This window comes from Ascaphus truei, chromosome 1, assembly GCF_040206685.1.
Source record: "Ascaphus truei isolate aAscTru1 chromosome 1, aAscTru1.hap1, whole genome shotgun sequence".
Classification (NCBI taxonomy): Eukaryota; Metazoa; Chordata; class Amphibia; order Anura; family Ascaphidae; genus Ascaphus; species Ascaphus truei.
The window spans coordinates 270,737,621-270,744,552 of NC_134483.1; positions in this window are offsets into that span (position 1 = coordinate 270,737,621).

The following is a 6,932-nucleotide window of genomic DNA, read 5'->3' on the forward strand; positions in this document are numbered from 1 at the left end:
AGACAGATGTACATGAACGTTTAAAGATGCGTGTCACATTACAAGCATTGTGTAATGTAAAGGAACATGAATATACGGTGTATGTGTGACATGTGTGTCATGTGTAACATCATGTAAATAATTGTCGCTCAGTTCATAAAAATGTGTGATATGATGTGAGGTTCTCCTTTAAGAGTTGAGTATAGTATTTTCCCTTGGCACATCATCACATGATGAGTAATGTGACCCGCAAATGCTGCAAACATGTAAAAGTATAATGTTATGCAAATAATACACGTCAGCTGTGACACAATGCAGGGAATGCCCCCACACTGTAATGCAAATGACGTTTGTATTGTGAGCAATGAAACGTAAACAGTACTATACTGTTATACGTCCCCGCTCCATTGACTCCATTGATGTACAGAAGTTTTTTTTTCTAAGTGCCGTTCCGGCAGCCTTAGCGATCGTTCTCCCCTCCAAACTGCCAACTTTAGTTGGCGGGAGAAATTGGCCATAACATCTCAATTTCGTAGTGCCGATCAGGCCCGATAAGCTGTTTTTTTTTGTTGAATCCAGCCGATTTAAAAAAGTGGCGATCAGTGGCGAAAACAGGCTTATCGGCAGGCGAATGGCCATAACAAAATAATCGGCTCCGAAACCTGGCGAAATCAAGCACTTATCGGCGCTTACTGAATCTCAAACCCAATTTTGCCTATAAAATGGCGATAATTCCCTTATCAACGCTTACTGCATGAGGCCCATAGTGTGGAAAGTGGTGCCCAAAAAAGCACACCTTGATAAAGTGCTCCGGCATGAAACACGTAGGTGCGTTCATTTAGTCCTATTGTTGCTGAGCCCACAATAAATTGATCTGCTTATTTGGAGATTGCCTTGGATTTTTTTCATTTTTGTCAAGTTTGGCTGTCGTTTGGCTGTGCTCTGCCACACACCACATCTCTGCACTTTACAGTAGGACTAGAGGTTTTAAAGTACGATAAAGGTTTTTGGGGGGTTTGTCGGAAAAGAGCATGACATGGGGAACAGTACATTATGACTACAGTGCCTTGTATCTTCTGCTTTTGGGGGGGTGGGGGAGACAAAGCATGCGTGACATGGGCTACAGCACTTTACAATAGGACTAGAGGTTTAGAGTACCTTCGATTTTGGGGGGGTTTGTGGGGAAGGGACATGGCACGCATAGATTTGAGCACTGTGTCTTAAATGGCAGTACACTGGCGACACACTTTATTCGAGCTCGGCTAGTCCCACGAATTCGGGTATACCCGGGGGTATTGAGGTTTGTGACTGTTTTCTGCCCGAGTGCATTGAGGTATTTTCCAGGCAGGGATTGAAGCATTTTATTCCCGCTGGCTGCAATACTGCACAGTATATATATATATATATACTGCATTACAATTCATGAATTTATGCCATCTGGTAGACACGCGAAGCATTGCAGCCTATTAAATCCTAATCATTATCATTTAACAGATCAGCCGCCAGTCAGCCAGGCATGAACCCAGGCTGGGAAGGCAAACGCAACGGGGCTTGTCAGAGGTGAGGAGCGGCGCATTCCAGGTATCTGCCAGGTACATACTGGGTATTTGCTCGAATAAAGTGTGTCGGTGCAGTATTGCTGGGAGAGTTTCCTGCACCAAGGGGGGGGGGGGTTCCGGCACGTTGTCTTTGCCCAGCTCCAGACATGCAAAATAGAAAATAAACATTAAACAATTAAATAATTTTAAAAAAATCAACTGTTTTTTTTTAAGATTGAAAACATTGGCGGCGTATCTTTATTTGTAAATAAATTTATAAGTAGTAGTCATCAAACAAGTCGATGGACCTCCAGGGAAGAGCCCTTCTTTACCTAAAAAGTCTATTGATGCCGTCTCTCACGGTTTTCATAAGAAGAATGGTAGCTTTAAAATTGCACATCACTTCCTCCATAATTGTTCTCCTTAAATTTGCTGGAAAAGCCTTCTTGTATTTATTCTTTATTGCCTTCATAATTGACATTTTGGGTCCACTCGCAGTACAGCTCAAAACTGACGTGGTGTTTAAAGATGAACTGGGCATATTTCTGAGGTAGACCAGCAGATCTGATCTTGTATTTCTCCTGGACGCTCTGGGGCAGGGGTCTCAGGGTGATGTCTGGGAGCTTTGCAATCCTGGGTGCTGGAGCGGGTGTGCTTTTGGCAGCAGGCAGGGGTAGATGGTCGGGGAGGATGCTTTCCTCCTGTCGTGGCCTAGCATTTACTGGGGTTGTCATCTCCTCCAACAGACGGTGTAAGAGATGTGTGCAGAGGTATGCAATGGAGACCGTTTTTAAGGTGAAATTAAAATATGGCTTTATTGCGCCTGTCCCTTTTTTTAACACAGCAAAACATATGAAAACAACAAACACCTATCCCTGTTTAAGGGCTAACTTAATTCCCCAGTCCCTTTCTCCAGGGCTGGAGAGATAATCCCATTACCACCCTATTCCCCAAAGTCTCAAGAGATACCTTAAAGCAGGTGGCCCTTCATGTCAGTCTCTGGTAGGTACCTGGGTCCCCTGTGTTCAGGAATATAGGTCTTTCAGTGTCTTGATCTCAGCAGAGCCTTTCTGCTCAAGACCTCTTTCCTCTTGTCAGCACCCTTGTGTACTGAGGAAAATCTCCCTTCCTGTCTCTGAGGCAGGCTTTTTTGACACCTGTAATCTGCCAGGTGGTGTTGGTTAATTGTCTACCAGCAGTTAACCACCACACTGCTGGATTAGAGGCACATTTCTGAACAGGAATAAGTACTCTGGTATATACCTCCTCTGTTTGTGGGAAGCTCGGGCTTGCCCCGGCCAAAGCCCATCCTTCCACTCTCATTCGAGATATCTCAGTGACTTGAATGAGAGTGGATGGAGGAGGAGAACCCTCAGTCCCGCTGGGATTGGAGCCCTTCCTCAAGTTTAGTAGTGTCTCCTCCAGAAGTTGCTTGAGATCAGCAGTCCTCAGTCGCTCAAGGAGAACTTTTTCCAAGTACAGTCTTTCTACTGACTACGTGGTCATGAGCTTACCCCTGTGTCGGGCGCTCCTCTTTTTGTAGGCAGACTGTATGGCGACAGTCGCAGAGCGTTTATGCAAATCGCTTTCTCTCGTCACCTTTCCCATGTACTCCACTTTAGCACCAAATCTCCATTTCATGGTATCACAAGAGCACCCAAGAACAGCCACCTGAGCCCTCAGTTCTTGAAGCTGTCTTCCTGCACTTTCCCCATTCAATGTAGTCACCAGTTCGGCTTCTTTGGGATTGAGTTGCGATTCCAGCTCCATTTCCAGGGAATGTCCTATCTTTTCAGCTTCCTCAGCTAAGGATTCTCCTGGCTTTGTGTCACGCTGTGCTCACCACAAACAGGACGAGACCCCGGTACTGAGATGGGAGTAGTAACAACACCAGCCACAGGCACAGGGACCATGTCCGGAATGTAGGTTTGTCTTGACAGCAGGGTCAGGGATATATATATATATATCAGAGTTATCTTTATACTTGCAGAGTTCAACATAGGAGATATCCGGAGCATAGAAGGTACTTTTGCCGATGTCAGGGTTGGAAAGTGGAGAGTGGTCGAGGTGCAATGCCGAGTTCAGGATTAGAGAGGAGCGAGGAGTCAGAGGTTGCCAAGATCAGGAGCCAGAGGTTGGAGTAGTCAAAGCAAGCCGGTTCTGTACACAGAAGATCAAAAACTAGAACAAAGCAACAGGACAGGGACAAGGCAGGAACAGCAAGGGTAAACACAGAGTAACATGAATCTATGCTCAGCCAATGTGCCTATAACATTGGTGAGCATCTATAGGCTGGATCAGCCAGCCCCCATGGGGGGTGGAGCGGGGTTGCGGCCTCTCTGGTAGCTGTGATAGGTCCAGGGCTCAACGAGCGGGTGTGGCTGTTAGTGCAGCTAAAGAATGCATCTACACTGGCGACACAGTTTATTACACTGCGGCCAGATCCGCAAGCCGGGAGATTTCCCGGCTTGCTAGTGGCCGCCCCTCGGCGTGCCGCGCGTCATAGACGCGCGGTCACGCGTCTTCGGGAGCGTGCGCCCCCTGCACGCGCGTCCAGGGGCTCCCCGAGGGAGCCCTGGTGTCCCGCGATCGCGGGACAGCGGCAGGGGGTTCCGGGGGACCCGGCGGACCCGGCAGCGGTAGGGAGAGCGCCCCGATCGGAGGGCGCTCTTCCGCTGCTTCGGCGCGCGCCCGTCACTCTCGGGCGCGCGCCAGGCTACTGCTGCGGCACAGAACGGGCAAATGCTCGAATAAACTGTGCCGCAGCAGTATGAGCAGGTGCAGCTGTTAGTACAGCTAATGAAACTTGACACGTGGCTTAGGGGCGTGGTGCACGTGTCACATGCAAGCTCTGCGCGCAGTCAGTGTGCGTCATGATCCGGGGGCGGAGCCAGAGTCCGCGGCGTCGGATGACGCCATTTTTGCGCGCGTGCATGCTGCGCGCGTCTGGTAAGGAATGTGGTCCATACACACCCCGCACGTGCGTGGTGGTGCTCGAGAGGATGCGTGGAGCGGCTGAACTTCGGTAATCCTTACAGTACCCCCCCTTCAGAGGAGACCTCTGGGCGAACCCTGCGAGGCTTCAGGGGGTGTTTCAGGTGAAACTCTTTGATGAGCTCGGGTGCGTGGACTTGCTGGTGTGGAATCCAGGATCGTTCCTCAGGACCATATCCTCTCCAGTGAATGAGATACTGGATAGTCCCTTTAGACAGCCTGGAGTCTAGGATGGCCTGAACTTCGTACTCCTGCTGGCCCTGTACGATTAGAGGACCAGGTGGTGTAGGAGATGGATCAGGGAAGCGGAGGCTGCGGTATGCAGGTTTCAGTAGTGAAATATGGAACACGGATGGAATCCTCATTGAAGAGGGGAGTTGCAGGCGGTATGCCACCGGATTGATTTTTTCCAAGATTTTGAATGGACCCAAGAATTTTGGGGCCAGTTTGAGTGTGGGGACTCTTAGGCGTATGTTCCGTGAGGACAGCCATACTTTGTCTCCCGGTCTCAGCTCTGGAGTTTCGCAACGGTAGCGGTATGCCTGGGTCTTCTGTCTGGCGGAAGCCTTTTTTAGGTTTCTCTGGATCTTGGTCCATGATTTTTGCAGTCCTTGGATCCGGTCGTCCACTGCAGGAACCCCAGAAGGCGGAGAAGAGTTGAGCAGTCGTGCCGGATGAAAACCATAATTTACATAGAAGGGTGAGACCTGTGTGGATTCATTCCTCAGGGAATTATGGACGAACTCTGCCCATGGGAGAAGGTCTGCCCAGTCGTCCTGAGTGTCCGCGATGAAGCAGCGCAGGTACTGCTCCAAGGACTGATTGGTCCTGTCTGTTCGTTTGTCTGCGGGTGGTACCCGGAAGAAAAATGCAGGGAGATGTCCAATTTCTTTGTGAAGGCCAGCCAGAATCTCGAGACGAACTGGGACCCTCTGTCTGATACGATGGTCGTGGGAGTTCCGTGGAGACGGAAGATCTCCTTACAGAATATGTCTGCTAGTGTGGGAGAGTTCGGTAGGCCTTTAAGTGGAATAAAATGTGCCTGTTTCGAGAAGCGATCTATGACTACAAGTACAGTGTTCATACCTCTGGATCTTGACAGCTCTACTATGAAATCCATAGATAGGTTCCTCCAGGGACAGTCTGGGATGGGTAGAGGATTCAAGAGCCCTTGCGGTTTGCTGCGGGGTACCTTATTCCTTGCACATGTGGTGCATGCCTTGGTGAATTCCTTTATGTCGCCTTGCATGCCAGGCCACCAGAATGTCCGTGTGATTAAGTCTGCGGTTCTTTTGGTACCAGGATGACCGGCGGTTTTTGATGAGTGTCCCCATTCCAAGATCTTTTTGCGGAAGGGAAGTGCTGCGAAGAGGCATCCATCCGGGGCCTCCAGACCCTCCGGAATGTTAGTTTGGTCCCGCAGGATGTCATCCATTATGTCAAATGTGTTGGCGGAGATGATGAACCTGGCAGACAGGATGGTTTCTGATTTGGCTTCGGTTTTATTCTCTGTTACGAACTGGCGGGAAAGGGCGTCTGCCTTTACATTCTTGGAACCGGGTATGAATGATATAATGTAATTAAAACGAGAGAAGAATAGTGACCAGCGGGCTTGACGGGCTCCAAGTCGTTGAGCGCTTTCCAAGTAGATGAGGCTCTTGTGGTCGGTGAGGATTGTAATGGGACTCTCTGTCCCTTCCAGTAGATGTCTCCACTCTTCTAAGGCTAGTTTGATGGCTAGTAGTTCTCTATTGCCCACATCGTAGTTTTGCTGTGCCACTGAGAATTTTTTAGAGAAGAAAGCACATGGGTGTAGGTTTGAAGACGGTGATACTCTCTGTGACAAAATGGCACCGGCTCCGATGTCTGATGCGTCCACCTCCATTGAGAAAGGTAGTCTGCGATTGGATCAGTATGGGTGCAGAGATGAAAGATTTCTTTAAGGTGTTGAAGGACTGGATAGCTGCAGGTGGCCAGGACACAACATCAGCTCCTTTCTTTGTGAGAGCCGTGATGGGTGCGACAATGGAAGAGAATTTGTGGATAAACTTTCTGTAGTAATTAGCAAAGCCTAGGAACCTCTGGATGCCCTTGAGGGATGTGGGAAGCGACCAGTCCATGACGGCCTTCAGTTTGGAGGGATCCATGGAGAACCCCGAATCGGATATGATGTATCCTAGAAAGGTAATGGATTTTTGATGGAAGTTGCATTTTTCCAGTTTGGCGTAGAGGTGGTGCTGACGAAGGCGTAGAAGTACCTGTTTGACTTGGTTAATATGCTCTGAGATGGTCTTGGAAAAAATTAAAATGTCGTCCAGGTAAACGATGACGAATCTGTTCAGCAGATCTCTGAATATTTTATTTACAAAGTCTTGGAAGACCTCTGGAGCATTGCACAGGCCGAACGGCATGACCAGGTAT